Source organism: Amblyomma americanum, chromosome 2, assembly GCF_052857255.1.
Source record: "Amblyomma americanum isolate KBUSLIRL-KWMA chromosome 2, ASM5285725v1, whole genome shotgun sequence".
NCBI classification, from domain to species: Eukaryota; Metazoa; Arthropoda; class Arachnida; order Ixodida; family Ixodidae; genus Amblyomma; species Amblyomma americanum.
Window position 1 is genome coordinate 93,419,915 of NC_135498.1, and position 17,327 is coordinate 93,437,241.

Sequence of the window (17,327 nt, forward strand, 5' to 3'; positions counted from 1 at the left end):
AAGTGTTTTCGTTTATATCGTGGAAAAAGCATATTGTCGCCGACAAACGCAGGGCGACACAAAAGGGGCTTTCTAATCGAATGGCCAAGAACAACAGCAGCGCGCATCTTCTTCTTCTTCTTCTTCTTCTTCTTCTTCTTCTTCTTCTTCTTCTTCTTCTTCTTCACCCCAGGTATATGCGTACATCCGAGCGGAAACGTCGCCTTCTTCGCTCCATCACAAGCCAAGCCATGCCGCTCGGCCGCATGGCGGCGCTCGCAGAACGTGAGCAGTGTGGCAATATCGTATCCCCACGATATTGCGGCAACCGTATTTCCTACACGTTTATTAAAGCGAAGCCAAGTGTCGCCGGCTAAATATGCGGGTCTTTTGAAATATTACTTGCCGCAAAAGATAACCCTCGTCAAAACAAACTAAAATTGTAATGTGCTTACCGCTACGGAACCGAAGCCTGTTTTCTTTTTTTTACTGATCACCTTGATACGCTTGCACAGCTTTGCCTTTTTAGGACGTTCAGAAGTTAGTCTAATTTGGTCATTTTAATTACTGCTTAATCCTTTATTTCTCAATAAACTACCCAGTTTTCTTTTTTCTTGTTTGGCATGTAGGGGTCAGTATAGAGAGGATGTACTGGAAACTCGCAACTGTTATTTATTCGTTTATTTATTTTACAATACTGCCGATCTCAGCCGAGAGCCTAGCAGAAGGGCATGAACTATAATTTCTTGTTCGCGTACAAGTATAAGTGTGAGTGACACAAATAACAGATAAACAACACAATGCATCAAAAATACAAGCGATAAGGTAATACAAAAATACAATAGAAAACAACGTAGAATGTAATGAACAACAGCGGTGCACGTCACAGAGATAAGCAAAAACGGGAAATTTTAAAGAAGCAACTGCATTTTAATTCCACTTATTGAGTGTGCTACTTAAAAGAGAATCGGGAACAACATTGGAAGATCTTAATAATCTTTTGTGATAAACTCTGTGAGCCTGGATAATGAATCTGTCGTTGCTAATGATGAGCTAAGTTCATTCCATTCTTTGATTACGCGAGGAAAAAATGAGTGCCTGAATGTATCGTTAGAAAAAGAATACTCAGTTAGCCTATGCTCGTGTTGATGCCGTGTTTTTCCGGCTTGCGAATATGAAATGTACTGCATTACGCATGTAGGGTTAAAATATACCCCATGAGAACAATACAGCAAGCACTCGCAATGCATTATCTTTACAGGCAGACTAATTTGCGTTGCACAAAACGTATGACTGCACCTAAGACCATAACATCATTTCTATACATAACATCTCGATTTTTACGGGTATTTTATATAAAGTGCACTTGTCAGCCAGGAGATTGTCGGGTCACAACCGAAGTACCCGATTAGGCTCGCTAGTATAGCTACAATGCTTGCCTGAGTTAATCTGCATTCCTGTCGAAGAAAACACCACTGAAGCGAGGAACAAAAAGTTATTTGTTACGCAGTGCTACAAAGTGCTGCATTTTCCCATTCAGTTAAGCTCAGCGGCACCCGACTGCTCCAGTTATCATGGCGGCCGTGAACGCCCCGGAAGCTAGACGGCGCTAAACTTGCCCAGTATTGCGGCGCCCTGAAGAATAGGAAGCTCATTAAGGCTGAAGCTGTACAGTGAAGCTCATGATTGGTTATGAGGAAAAGAAAGGCGCAGTAACTGTCTCACTCGGGAGGAACTTCCAGACCGCTCCATGGGGAGAAGGGATGGTAAAAGGCTACAAGAAGGGTGTCCACTTCGGGGAGGGCTGCGCGCATCTCTTTCGACCTCCCAGGGTTTCTTAACGGGCTTCGAGTTCGCACAACACAAGGGGTTCGTTGGTTCGTCGTAATTAAGTCCTGAGGATGGGTCAGTGGTTGTGAGGAAAAAAAGGCTCTATAACTGCACCTCTCTGGACACCTAAACCAGGCCGTGAGGGGAAAAAATGAAAGGAGTGAAAAGGTGAATCAATGAAGGTGGAAGAAATGACAGGGTTTTACGCCATTAGACCGAGTAGGACGTACGAAACCACTTGGTTTCGTATTAGCTTGACTATTGCCTAAAAATTGCCTTAACTTGTCCGTCGAATTCGCTTGACTCTTTCCTATAGACTTTGCCTTACGCTGTTCCCCAAGACAATTCCTTTTAAACTTTTGGTACTACGTGACCTTCCCCTAGCCACACCCCATCCGAGACATTTCATCTCAAAGATCGACGGTCAAATGTCGAGGCGTCAGAGACCCATCGGCAGTTTCAGGATTGCTAGTGAAGTGGTGCTCTCTCACTAAAGTCCCGGTAGAGCCATCGTAAAAAACTGTAAAGTCCAAGCGGTCTGCTCGTGGGCCATGGTGTGCGGCTCGCTACGTATCGCCAGCGTTCCTCATCTCTCTTAGGACCGAGGAACTCAAGTATTTACCCCTCCGGACGTTAGAGCTTCCATGGACACTATAAAAGCCGCTGTACGCCTTAGAATTAAGCGAACTCCTCACACGTTATTCGCTTTTAACAAAGGGTATACGTATACACTGCATACAGCGAAAAGCAGGAAGAGACAAAGGGTGAAGGCGACATGCAAGAGCTCAGCTGCAAGTTAGCTCTGGTGCTTCCCATAGCCTCGTCCTGTTCTTAGCACGGTTCATATATAGTTCACCCGAAGGAAACAGTCTGTGTCTTCAATCCTAGCTGGCTGTGCGGCTTGCCCGCGGTCACCCGGTGTTCATGTGCAGAAATGGCGAAGTCTCCAGGCCTGACAACCGCTGTGCGTCCCCAGATTGTGCTACCAGTTGGAGTCCAATAAATTCATGAAGGGTGCACTGTAAACAGAGAGGGTTAAAAAGGGAGTAAGCTCTCCTCTAGCGCATTTTCTTTGTAAGAGGGAGTGCGCTATAGAGGACACCTTACTCCCTTTTTACTCCCATGTAGGCGCTTTCGTGTGGAGAGCGTGCCTCGGTGCCGGCGTCGCTTTTCTACGCCGAGCATCGGGTCAGCCTATAGAATCCGTCGCGGAGTGAGCACCTCTTCTTCTGAGATGTGGTGTGCATGGGGGCGTACAAGTTTGGTTTAACGCCTCCAAGCTGCAAGCCGGCAATGAGGGACTCCGTAGCGGAGGACACCTGATTAATTTCGGACGCTGACATCGCAAAGGAGCAGCCCTGGCGTTTTTGCATTTCGCTTCCGGAACAAATCGCAGTTCCAGTTCCTCACTTGGGTGCCGAAACACAAGGGGATAAAAATATAATGGCGAAAGCCTCGGGCGGCATTACCCAAATGCTATGGGTTGGCAACAGCACTCGCACTGAACTCCGACATCCGCCACGCACCGCGACATACACTGTTTGTCCCTATTCCTGACGTCAATACTCGGCACTTGCCGAAGGGGGGGGGGGGGGGGGGGGGGTGCTTGAAGCATCTCAAGGCACGCGTGCGGCCAAAAACAAGCTGTACAAAACAATGCTTCACTTGCTTGTGCCATCCCTCAACGTCTTTCGAGCGTCCCGCTGAGTCGGGAGCCGTGTGCCCTTTCACAGCAGCTAGCCGCATGTGTACCAAGAAGTGAGGCTCAGACTTGAGCTAGCTAGTATCTCATGGTAAGGAACACTTGATGCACGTAAGGAACATATAAGGAATACATAAGGATAAGGAACACATGATAAGGACTCGGAGAAGCCCGAATGGTGAGACTAAAAAATGAAATAGACCTTATACTGTGCGCTCGGCACGTGTGAGGCAGTGACCATAGGATGGTGAGATCTCGAATTAGCCTCAATTCCAACTTAGAACGGAGGAGATCAGTAAGGAGGATGCACGTCAACGAATTAACGACATGGGGGAAAGTAGAATAATTCGGGGTCTCTTAGTATTCTGCGATTTGCTGATGACCTAGTCTTGCTAAGTAACCCTAGAGATGAAATGCAAAGCAAATGATCGAGGGCAGGCAAAGCTGAAAAGTAGAAGTAAAAATCAATCTGCATGAAACTAATGTTCCAGATCCTCAGAAGATCGCAACTGTTAACGATAGGAGCGAGGCGTTGGGAGGGAATGCATCTACTTATTAGGGCAGGTAGTGACCACAGATCCGGACCACGAAAGCGAATAACTCGGAGAAAAATTACGAACAGCGCTTACGACTACTAACGTGCTGTGAATGCGAAAGCATGCACGCGGGGTGTTCAGCTGCGGCGATGGCGCACTGCTGTAATGCAATGACCAGCGCAGTTGATGAAGATGTAACGACGAAGATGTGTCACCGCGCTATACCGGCAGTGATATCGCTGAGCGCGCGCTGCTGGCTGGCTCTGTAAACAACCGCCGACGGCCAGATATATGAACACCGTTCAGTGCCTGGGTCTTTCAGGGCGATTAAACCCCTTTTCAAAGATGATGATGAAGTCGATGATGATGGAAATTGATGAAGACTATTATCATCATCATCAGCCTGACTATACCCACTACAGGGCAAAGGCCTCTCTCATGTCTCTCCAATTAACCCTGTACTTTGCCAGCTGCGACCACCCTATGCCTGCAAACTTCCTATAATCTCATTCGCCCACCTAACTTTCCGCCGCCCCTTGGTACGCTTGCCTTCTCTTGGATTCAACTCCGTTACCCTTGAGGACCAGCGGTTGTCTTGCCTTCGCATCACATGCCCTGCCCAAGCTCATTTCTTCTTTTTGATTTTGACAAGGATGTCATTAACCCGCGTTTGTTCTTTCACCCACTCTACCCGCTTGCGGTTTTTTAACGTTACACCTGTCATTTTTCTTTCCATGGCTCGCTGTGTTGTTCTTAACTGAAGCTGAACCCTTTTCGTTAGCCTCTACGCTTCTGCACCGTAGGTGAGTACCGATAAGATACAGCTGTTGTACACTTTTCTCTTAAAGGATATTGGTGAATTGCCATTCATGATCTGGCAGTTTTGAGGCAACCAAAACAACAACAACAATGACTGGCAGTTTAGCGCGCGAGGTGTGCTGCTGTGGTGGCTTACTGCTCTGATGCAGTGGTCAGCGAAGATTCTTCACGTCGGGCTGGTTTCGAAACCCGCTTCGGGATAAATTTCACTTGAGAAATTTTATTTTTCTTTCCTGATGATGTCGGTACTGCAGATGACGTCATAAAGTCGCGTGGGTTTTCGGACCGTCTGGCGTGGACAACTACGACAATGCCGGATTTTCCGTCTCATGGGCCATATAATGTTTTCGCATTAATATGAATGGGGTGGAGTGCATTTTGGCAGAATGCTGACACACGGCAGGTTCCGGCCGTGTGCGGCCCCAGAGTTGCTTCCGCTGCAGTGGTGTGACGACCCCCCCCCCCCCCATAATGCGCAGGTCCACACGGGACGGAGAGGCAAAGAGACACCGTATGGCTCAGTTTAAACAAACAGATATATTCAATAATTATACATGATTATGATTATACATCAGAGGCTGGGGTGTCCGAGCTTACGTGCCGACGACTTCATGGGGACGATGGAGGGGCTCCGGAGTTGAGCTCGAACGGTTGCTGGCAGAAGCTGCACGCCGTCGGGCTTCGGCGCTGAAGGCCCCCTTGGCGAACGAGGTCGTCCTGAGCGTTTTTTCTTCCGTACTCCTTGTCGATTTTTATATCCTCGTATCCCCAGATTCCCTAGGGTGAGGACGCCCACTCCGGAGTGGGAGGTGCCTAGGGCTTTCACTTGGGCGCACAAACACACCAAACACACCACCGCACTTATGGTCTCGCCCCCGTCACGCGTTGAGTCCGAGAGAAAGAAGGTTGTCGTCGAGGTAGCGTCGGCTGTGGTAGACGGTCTATGGCCCACTGACGGTTCCCGCGGGTCACCGACCTCCGTTCTCCATCAAATGACACTCGCCACTCAAGGCCGGAACGCGAGGTCTCTAAAAGGCCGGGAAAGTGGTCCCTTGTCCTGGGATGTGCTCGGGAGTGTTGGTGATGATGCCCGCCGCCTTGTCACGGGGCCAGGCCCGCCGAAACGAGGCCCTTTGTCCCCGGCACGGTCACGGCAATTGGGGAAGATAACGCCCGTCTCCCCGCGGCGACGGCGGCGGCGTTCGACACGTGCCGACACTATGGAAAGGGGGTCCGGTTGTGCTTAAACCTCTTCGTTCTGGTCGTTCACTCTCAACGAGTATGGCTCGGTAATTGGACGCAGCTGTCACCTGGGTCTTTTCCGTGCGGTCCACGGCGGCAGGCCCGACAGCAATCCCACTCAAGTTGCTTGCAGCCATATACAGTAGAAACATGTAAGGGGGTCCGGTTGTGCTTAAACCCCTTCGTTCTGGTCGTTCACTCTCAACGAGTATGGCTCGGTAATTGGACGCAGCTGTCACCTGGGTCTTTTCCGTGCGGTCCACGGCGGCAGGCCCGAAAGCAATCCCACTCAAGTTGCTTGCAGCCATATACAGTAGAAACATGTAAGGGGGTCCGGTTGTGCTTAAACCCCTTCGTTCTGGTCGTTCACTCTCAACGAGTATGGCTCGGTAATTGATGATGCCGCTGTCACCTGGGTCGTCTCCGTGCGGTCCACGGCGGCAGGCCCGAAAGCAATCCCACTCAAGTTGCTTGCAGCCATATACAGTAGAAACATGTAAGGAGGCCCGGTTGTGCTTAAGCCCCTTCGTTCTGGTCGTTCACTCTCAACGAGTATGGCTCGGTAATTGATGATGCCGCTGTCACCTGGGTCGTCTCCGTGCGGTCTACGGCAGCAGGCCCGAAAGCAATCCCACTCAAGTTGCTTGCAGCCATATACAGTAGAAACATGTAAGGGGGTCCGGTTGTGCTTAAACCCTTTCGTTCTGGTCGTTCACTCTCAACGAGTATGGCTCGGTAATTGATGATGCCGGTGTCACCTGGGTCGTCTCCGTGCGGTCCACGGCGGCAGGCCCGAAAGCAATCCCACTCAAGTTGCTTGCAGCCATATACAGTAGAAACATGTAAGGGGGTCCGGTTGTGCTTAAACCCCTTCGTTCTGGTCGTTCACTCTCAACGAGTATGGCTCGGTAATTGATGACGCCGCTGTCACCTGGGTCGTCTCCGTGCGGTCCACGGCGGCAGGCCCGAAAGCAATCCCAATCAAGTTGCTTGCAGCCATATACAGTAGAAACATGTAAGGGGATCCGGTTGTGCTTAAACCCCTTCGTTCTGGTCGTTCACTCTCAACGAGTATGGCTCGGTAATTGATGATGCCGCTGTCACCTGGGTCGTCTCCGTGCGGTCCACGGCGGCAGGCCCGAAAGCAATCCCACTCAAGTTGCTTGCAGCCATATACAGTAGAAACATGTAAGGGGGTCCGGTTGTGCTTAAACCCCTTCGTTCTGGTCGTTCACTCTCAACGAGTATGGCTCGGTAATTGATGATGCCGCTGTCACCTGGGTCGTCTCCGTGCGGTCCACGGCGGCAGGCCCGAAAGCAATCCCACTCAAGTTGCTTGCAGCCATATACAGTAGAAACATGTAAGGAGGTCCGGTTGTGCTTAAACCCCTTCGTTCTGGTCGTTCACTCTCAACGAGTATGGCTCGGTAATTGGACGCAGCTGTCACCTGGGTCTTTTCCGTGCGGTCCACGGCGGCAGGCCCGAAAGCAATCCCACTCAAGTTGCTTGCAGCCATATACAGTAGAAACATGTAAGGGGGTCCGGTTGTGCTTAAACCCCTTCGTTCTGGTCGTTCACTCTCAACGAGTATGGCTCGGTAATTGATGATGCCGCTGTCACCTGGGTCTTTTCCGTGCGGTCCACGGCGGCAGGCCCGAAAGCAATCCCACTCAAGTTGCTTGCAGCCATAACAGTAGAAACATGTAAGGGGGTCCGTTTGTGCTTAAACCCCTTCGTTCTGGTCGTTCACTCTCAACGAGTATGGCTCGGTAATTGATGATGCCGCTGTCACCTGGGTCGTCTCCGTGCGGTCCACGGCGGCAGGCCCGAAAGCAATCCCACTCAAGTTGCTTGCAGCCATATACAGTAGAAACATGTAAGGGGGTCCGGTTGTGCTTAAACCCCTTCGTTCTGGTTGTTCACTCTCAACGAGTATGGCTCGGTAATTGATGATGCCGCTGTCACCTGGGTCGTCTCCGTGCGGTCCACGGCAGCAGGCCCGAAAGCAATCCCACTCAAGTTGCTTGCAGCCATATACAGTAGAAACATGTAAGGGGGTCCGGTTGTGCTTAAACCCTTTCGTTCTGGTCGTTCACTCTCAACGAGTATGGCTCGGTAATTGATGATGCCGCTGTCACCTGGGTCGTCTCCGTGCGGTCCACGGCGGCAGGCCCGAAAGCAGTCCCACTCAAGTTGCTTGCAGCCATATACAGTAGAAACATGTAAGGGGGTCCGGTTGTGCTTAAACCCCTTCGTTCTGGTCGTTCACTCTCAACGAGTATGGCTCGGTAATTGATGATGCCGCTGTCACCTGGGTCGTCTCCGTGCGGTCGACGGCGGCAGGCCCGAAAGCAATCCCACTCAAGTTGCTTGCAGCCATATACAGTAGAAACATGTGTGTTGGCTGCTTCCAAAACGGCTGTCGCCGATCTCCTCTCTTCCAGCTGAATTGTTTTCCCTTGAGTGCTTTTGCCGCCACTGGGGGCTCCGTCTACGCCGCGCCGTCGAACGCGGACCCTCGTAGCACACACAAGGAACGCCACAGCGGCGATGAGAATAGGTTTTCGATAATCTAAAAACTGATACGGCTATTACTTACGGTGGGTTACAAGGCTCTCAAAAAATCAGGAGTCTAACAATAATAGCTAAAAAGTTACCTATTCGATAAGAATTAACTAGCCTGATAGTTAGCTAGCCGCCCCCCCCCCCAACCTGTATTCTGGTGCACTGCACCGCTGACAATGTTAAGCCGAGAGAGAGAGACGCTATTATTGAAAGGCAGAGAATTTAGCCGACGTGTAAAAATCGCTGGCATGCTACTCTGCGTAGGGATGGGAATGTGGGAGATGGAGACGAATGGAGAGCGGTGCGGGAAAGGTTAAATTAAAGAGAAGAAAGAGTGAGAACATAAAATGCTGGCACTAAATGCCTACTAAGGTGCATCGGCGAGAAATGATGTAACATATGAAATGATGAAGTGCATAGTCTGATATATGGGCTAACAAAGTTTACTGCCAGAAGAATGCACGAGGGCAACATGCCAGATGGAATTAGAGCTTGCCGAGATGACCAGTTTCCGTTAAATCCGCAAACAAAAAGTTCATTGCATGTATCTGTTGCCTAGGGCAGACTAAGAGACCTAAAACACTGTTCATTGTTAGAGAACAGGGGAGAGCTTTTTCATGCACTGTCCGTGTATAGTGCGCACGCCCGTCAGCATACGCAGGGCACTCAAGCAGGATATGTTCCACAGATTCGATCGAGCCGCAGTTTTCACAAAGCGGACTGTTCATTCGACCGAAACTATATCGCAAGCCGTTTGTAAATGCATCGTTCAGGCGAAGTCAGTGGTAAAGTGCTTCCAGGCGGCGAGGAATTCTAGTTGGGAATCCTGATCTCAGATGTGGGTCGACTTAGTGAAGAAATTGGTGATGATGTGCCGGCGAGCTCCAGATCCGATGCATTTCTTCTGAACCAAATTTTTAAGCCATTTGTGACGCATCAGATTCTGTGAAGAATGTCCGAAGGTATCGCCGATGTTGGTGGCCTTTACGGGCCGTTTGAGCAGAAAAAAGCATCCTATTGATAAAAAAGCATATATTTTTGAAAATTGTTGAAAATCTTATAGTGAAGCACCTTATGTAAGCCTCAAGTTATTTATCCACAACATATACTGCAAGTAAAGCACCCTGAAAACCTTCTTTTAAGAGATTTTCACCGGCTTTAAAAACCGTCGACACTCCATACTGCATGCATGCGTTGGTGAAGCAAAGCATGCTCGCTCCTCTTCGCTTACGAATACACGTCCATAGCTTTGCCCTCGTGGACCTTATACGTACACGCCTGACGCACGGCCGACGTCATTCGAACATTTGCACTATAGGTTGAACGACCCGAAGGCCTGGAGGAAAGATCTCAGCTGCTCACATGGACCTATAGATCTGTTACAACACAGCTCAATACGTGGAAAAATGTTTGCAGCAACGCACGGCATATACGTTATGAGCCACAATTGGCTGCTTGTCGCGCAGCTGTGGCATCTTTGGAATGTGCATGCATGCCCTCCAAGTAGAGCGCATGTGGAAGACGAAAAAAGATTATCAGAGAGAATGGATGGTGAGGTCTCGCTAGGCAGCCTTCACTAAAGCCGTCCTCCTAGCCCTCTATACTTCTCTTGCGCAGCAGGTATTTGTCCTTACTCTAGCTGTAGTGAACACAGTGCTGTGCGCGTGTGTTTTTATTGCTCCATAATGAACTAATGACGCGCTCAACTTGTACACATTTCTCATTGTGTAAATACTTTGTGTATGTTACGTACCTCTCTCTATCTTCCCTCTCTTTCTGTCCCCTCACCTCTCATTTCATTTCTCCATTCTGCCTGCTATCCTTTATTTCCGCTGCCCCAGCACAGGTGCTTCAGTTATCGATGGCAGATGCCGGGGCTAGCAAAAATGTTTTCCTTCCTTTTTACTATTATTTTAATAAAACCACCTACTACTTGCCGTGGGCTTGTGGACACCCGATGCAACGCATGCTGTTCTTTTAATAACAAGATTTCAGTGGACGCGCTTTAATTCATTCGCCAGCAGCGCGCAACGCACTCTGGCATAATATGGTCACGTGCTTGGCAATGTTCATTTGAATACTTAATGACTGCGTGGCTTTACGAGAAGGCACTGCCTCCTGGTTCTTTTTTCCGGGGCAGTGCATCATGTCGGCGAACAGCCATGTGCGCCGGCCACTTTCAAGAGTGGTGCGACTCGGTGCGGTTTAATAATTTAATAATTGGTTTTGGGGGAAAGTAAATGGCGCAGTATCTGTCTCATATATCGTTGGACACCTGAACCGCGCCGTAAGGGAAAGTATAAAGGAGGGAGTGAAAGAAGAAAGGAAGAAGAGGTGCCGTAGTGGAGGGCTCTGGAATAATTTCGACCACCTGGGGATCTTTAACGTGCACTGACATCGCACAGCACACGGGCGCCTTAGCGTTTTTCCTCCATAAAAACGCAGCCGCCGCGGTCGGGTTCGAACCCAGGAACTGCGGTTTCGCGATTTTCGTTTCTGCCTGCTATCCTTTATTTCCGCTTCCCCAGCTCAGGTGCTCCAGTATCGATGGCAGATGCCGGGGCTAGCAAAAATCTTTTCCTTCCTTTTTACTACTATTTTTAATAAAACCACTACTACCACCACCTTTCTGCTTTCAAGATAGCGTCGCTTCCAGTCTTCCGCGCTAACCGTGTCTCTGGTTAATTACCGCGAGCAAACAGGAAAGTTATCACAGAGAGATCGAACCATCGATAAAAGAGTCCAATTACCGATTAGCGGCATATATCGCTGGCGTCCAATGCGGTTTGTCTTTCCTGTCTACTCCGCGGCGGCCCAGCTTCAAAATGGATCGATCTGTACAGTGAGCATGCAACCATGTCACGCAGGCAGTGAAACTCTCTTACAGCCAATATGAGTGCTTCAGTGTGGTGAAAGATTGCAGTCAGTGTGGTATATTTTGCACATTATAGTTAATACTAAAGAACTACTAAGCAGCTTGTCTGAGAACTCTGTTCCATTCACAAGAGAAAAGTCATCGCTGGCAAAGATATATTGCGCGCGCAACTTTTCTAACACCGTTCTGGCATTGCGCCTTTGTCAAAGGTCTGCACCATGCATCACCTGTCGTTAAGGGAAGCAGTGCAGGTGCGTAAGCACATATGTTGGCAGAATGGCCAGCAGTATGCCAGAACATAAAGTGTGAGCGAACGAGTCGAAATTATCGGGAAAAAACTTCGAATATAATGAGAGATCATTGTTGCTGCAAGCGAGAGAAATTTGTAAAGTATTCTAACCCAGTACTAGGGCGTCAAGAAGTACTGGGGAGAGCCCTCAGCTTCACATAAAAAAAAGATCACGGGGAGTAGAAAAACTGTTCACGGGTACCGACAGCGGGCCGGAAGTACACGAGACTGATGAAACAGGCAAACTCGGCCCTTAATGGGCGCATCGCCCTTTTGTCCCCAGCTTTATTTCACCGACAGCGGCTGGTTTCTCACGATAACAAGCTAAATTTACAGCCGGAGCAGAGCGCCCCTCTCTGCTCCCGCTGACTATTACCATTTGCCAAGCCAATGGAGCTCTGGTTCATGGTGCCCACGTTCGGCAACGCGAGAAATACAAGTGACTTTTTCGGTGCCGGAGTCCACGCTTAAATCTGAACTTGGGTGATAGACTTGCACAGTCGAAGCTTTGTGAAAAGGTGGATGAGTGTAATTTATCATTTTCTTCCGGCAGTCAGGTCCCGGGAGGTCGTGTACGTAACCCTTTCACACGGCTTAAGCTTTATCCTGTACCGCGTAAACAGAAGGTATATACGATTATAGTGCTGATACTGAAGATCATTTTTATTTATGCAAACTTCACATAACCAGCGTTTGATAGGATCCTGGTGTCATCTGTAAAGAGCTCGATCCAAGTAGTGTGAAACTGAGCTTCTTAATGACCCTTGGCATGATCCCTTGGAGGACCCCATAAAGGATCCCTTGACCTCCCCGCGTTCCTTTACTTGAAGGTAGTCCGAAATGCCGTGTTCCCGTGTGGCGTATCCGCGACCGAGTGAACAACTCCAGTTACTCTCTCCTTCGATGAGTAGACATCACGGGCTTCAATCCAAAGGGAGCTGAATGAGCAAATGCACGCGAACTTGCTCCCGATGTTTTGCTCGGCTTCATGTTGCACGAAATATTCCAGCAAGCGGCCTTACGGAACTGAAACTCGAGCTTCGCTGGGTTTAGCGTGTGCTGTGCAGTTCACCTCTCCTGATCTCGCATCCGACCACGTGACTCGAATATGCAGCGGTAGAAAACAACGCGCTTTGGAACGACGGGCTCAAAGAGCGCTCGCAGACGTTCACATATGCTGGCACCGTCTGCTGCACGGCGTGGTGTTAGTTAGACCCACGCGTTGGATCGAATCTTTTGTAGTGCTCACGGTGAAACGCAGCACTTATAATTGGCGCTAGTTTTCGATCACCACGAGACACTCATTCACTGACTCCATATAACCCTTTGCATTCCGACGGCCACGTGTTTGACCAGCAACTGTGACTGTAATAGTCATAGAAGTGAAGTTGTGGAAGAACACTCAAATATTTTCTTACACGTCTGCGCTTGCGCGGCAGCGTTTTGAGTGCTGTATTTAAGTTTCACTCCTCTTCCTGTAGTAATCTGCTCGTACTTGTTGGCCATATGTGCGGCCGTTTGGATACAAAGGGTTAAGCACGCGCAGAGGGACTTGAAAGCGCACCTATAGTTGTCCGCTTTCATCTCGCAATGTAGCACTGCACAGTGTTATCATGGTGCAACACCAGACGCCGCCTCTGTATGTATATATACGTAAGATGATACTATCCTAAAAGGGCTGCAGTGTATGATCTTAGAATAAATGGATGATCACTTATTAAAAATGTCAAACGTGCAGGTTTCACCGAAATGAGGGCTTTCTTAACAATAGGCACCCATGATCACTTACCACGCTCTCTTCCCTTCGTCGAGCGACGACGGTAATGAGATGAGCAAGTTAATTAGTCTATAAAACGTTTCTTTGGGCTAGTTGGTGTGACATCTGGCATATACAACGCGCGCACACAGACGTGTATACAGTTAGGAGCGCAGAACAATGGAAATCATGCGTCTAATCTCCCTCTTTTTTTTTATATCTTGTCGACGCCTGTGTGAGCGCTTTTAAGTGGAAGATGTCATTTGTTGTGCCTCGCAAATTGTTTCTGTGAAATAGGAACACCCAAAGTGTGATAAGACGAAATAATTTGCAGCCTTGGGGCCATGCGCAAAGGGCATCAAAAGAGTAATGAACAGAAAGGACCGCAGTGGTGTCGTAGCATGCAGCGGCCCTAATCACGGCGTGGCATTATGTGACGTCAAGCACGACGTCATGAGTTCGACAGCACATACGTAAAATGCGAATTCGTTTCTTCAGCTGTGCATTTACCGATATGTATGAAAAAGTTTCTGCTCGAAGCAAACACGGCGCAGATGATTTCGAGGGGACCAATTATTTGGCTGTAATAGCGAAATGAGAGGTTCAGGAGTCAATGTTATCTTTCTGAAAGAGCGCACAGTGAACCAACACACACCACAGCCCGAATGCTAAGAAGCGGACATTTTTCAATAGTACTGGTGGAATCCTTCAATAGTCCTTCAGCAGTACAGAATGACTCTGATATCACTGAACCACGTATGCGTTCCGAGCTTGAAGCAAATGTGCGTACAAAAAAAGTGCGCAAAAGCACTCATGCACGATAGAGAAGTTATACTGACGAGCATCACAAATAAAACATATTTCGGTCGGTGTTTTAGCCTCTTTCTCTGCTTCTATCATTCAAGGAAACTGTTAGTGATTGCGAGCGTGTTATTATAGGCGTTCACGCTTTCGTATGCCCATGTGTTTTTTTTTGTTTTTTTTTTTGCACAATGCAGAACGCACAATCTTCTCGATCGTGACCTCGATATATATTCCACAGTACGCACTTATCGGTCGTGCCATATGTTTCATATTATTGCGGTGTATACGTCTTGCGATTTTCCACCTTGAGTTTATTCTCCTTCACAATGCAGAAGACGTTACCCTTTGCTTCTACGAATCAACAAGCCGCGTTAGAATTGAGTGTTCTCTTCCTGCTATTGTGTGGCTTTATACGTGGGAGGAAACAAACGGTTATACCTGCAACGTGATTTGTGAAATAAAACAAATAAAGGTAATTTTTAGACTGTCGAAAGCAGTACACTGTAAACCGGTTTACACATTTAACAGTATTGGGGCTCCAAAACACCCAGAATGCAGGCTCAATTTCACCATTCAGGGTATTTTTATACTAAAAGCACCCATGTCTTTTCCTAGGGGTGCACTTTGCAGAAATAATCCCTGTGACATCGCTGGGGTGTAAGGGGCTATTGATTCTGTCAAATCTCTTAATTCAATGCGCATAAACATGGTGATAATAGACATAGTGTCTCTGACAACTGATATTTACAGCTTGACTCGCGAAATTTTATTTGCAGAGTTTAAGACGTCATGAATTCACAAAAGTGAATGCCTTTGCACAATCTGGGACCCTTGACATGCACACCCGAACCGCGCCGAAAAATTGTTTTGGGGGGAAAGGAAGTGGCGCAGTATCTGTCTCAAATCTCGGCGGACATCTGAACCGCGCCGTAAGGGAAGGGAGAGAGTGCAAGAAGAAAGGAACAAAGAGTTGGCGTAGTGGATGGCTCCGGAATAATTTCGACCATCTGGGTATCTTTATCGTCCACTGTCATCGCACAGCACACGGGCGCCTTTGCGTTTCGCCTCCATCGAAACGCGGCCGTCGCCTGGAAGCTAAAGTCCTATTGCGCCACTTGGAAGGTCTATATAGTCCTTTTGCAACATAGCTTTTGTCACGTGCGTTGTCAATAAACAACACGAGTGTACGCTTGTTTATCCCATGTGGTGTCTTATCAATTGGCCCACATTATATATCGATCAAAGCACACGCTCTTGATCGAAGGACAACAAAACACCTCGATCGAAAGACAACAAAACTCTACGATCGAAAGTCTCGAGAAAGAGTTATTTTCGAAGTGAAGACAGACCTAGCACTATTTCTACCTTTTCAACATGGGGATCTTCAAAGGACTAAATTATAACACTTTGGTTCAAGTTTGTTTTGATTTCCATATATCTCGATCTTTTTTCTCGTGGTGTCAATACCGACAGTCCATACTAGCGAAAACAAACTTCATCCTGATGGAGACTCAAATGCGGCCACTCTACTTCCAAAGTACATATACTAAAATTGGAACGATACAGAGAAGATTAGCATGGCCCCTGCGCAAGGATGACACGCAAAATCGTGAAGCGTTCCACTCTACCTAGATGACTTGCGCTTTTCTTTCCCTTTTTTACTTTTGATTTCCTTCTGCAGTGACTAAAATTAAGTGACGATAACTGCAAACAGTGCGTCGTTGAAGGTCGTGTGGCAGTTGGGAGGTAGGCAGCGCGCGACGCAAAGCTTCCATAAGTAGTTCACCGGAAATAAGACAGAAGGTACATCAGGTAAAATAGAGCAAGGGCAGACTAGTGGCAATGCCACACGAAAGGCGTGCAAGTACCGGAAATTTGCTCTGCCTGCAGAAGAGACGGCCGTACACGTGCTCGTATATCAGCGTCTTTCCGAAGCTTGCTTTACTGTATGAAATGTTTCTGGCAAATGAATATATTTCCGAAGCTTGCTTTACTGTATGAAATGTTCTTGGCATATGAATATATTTCCGAAGCTTGCTTTACTGTATGAAATGTTCCTGGCAAATGAGTATGGCATACACTATTCCAACGTTTTATCTGCGCTTGACATATTCTACAAAAGCACTGACGAATCATAAGGTCCGCGTGACTGGGAGAATTCTTCGTCTAACACGGCGTCAAAAATAAAGTTTCCTGGCAACAAGGGTTGTATGGATTCGTTTCACGGAGGCCGGCGAAGCGAGGCCCAGCCAATCCAATCCGAATAAGTAATCAGTCGCCTTACATTCTTTCTGTCGCTTGTTATCTTTTAATTGGAACCGATTTGCTGTCGTGCAGCGATGGTCATCGGTGTCGCCTCTGCCATCGCCCAGCAGGTAATCCACCAAACTAGCTATTTCTTGCTTTACGTGTTGCCTTATTAGGTTTACAGCCCCGGCTCACCATTCCTTCAGTGACACCTCGCCTTTACTTCATTTCGTTCCGAAACTGCGCTTGAGCGCTTTCGTTAAGAGCGCCGGCTTGTACCGATCCCTGTACGCCCACAGCTATCGTTCGCGCCATCGTGCGATCCGCAATGCCTGATGACGGCGTGCTTGTATGTACTGTATATGCGCCTTCCTTCGCAAGGGAACGTTGGGTTTCGCGAGATGCGTCAGTTTTCATGGGAGCACCTCAGCGAGCGGAGTGCTTCGCAGGAGCTGCTGCTGCCTCAGTCGGTGTGTGCATTTTCCGGAACGTGCTTGGCGTTGAATAACAACAGGTGCGTCCCAGCGCAACACGTGTTGCACATTTACGGCTGCGCTGGCCTAGTTTGTCCGTCGGAATCTACATGTGGCTGGCGCGTGTAGCCGTCGGGCATGCGTCGCACAGTACGTGTGCATACTTTCGGTGCGATTTAAATAGACGGGTTTCCCCGTAGCCAGGGAGG

The 17,327-nt window shown here is 48.4% G+C and overlaps 1 protein-coding gene and 1 non-coding gene across 5 annotated transcripts in view; both read left to right on the plus strand.

Annotated features, from left to right (window-relative positions):
• LOC144121606 (rab5 GDP/GTP exchange factor-like) overlaps window positions 1-17,327 on the plus strand; it is a 116,423-nt gene that overhangs the window by 57,368 nt on the left and 41,728 nt on the right. Inside the window, exon 1 of one of the 4 annotated variants that reach the window (XM_077654905.1) lies at window positions 16,627-16,773. The exons of the other annotated variants lie outside the window; for them this stretch is intronic. The gene's annotated coding sequence lies outside the window, so the exon portion shown is untranslated. Of the gene's footprint in view, window positions 1-16,626; window positions 16,774-17,327 lie in introns of those variants that run through there. 4 annotated transcript variants of the gene reach the window in all.
• On the plus strand, window positions 15,925-16,027 carry LOC144122298 (U6 spliceosomal RNA). Its single transcript, XR_013312896.1, has one exon. It is a non-coding gene; the product is annotated as a U6 spliceosomal RNA (small nuclear RNA).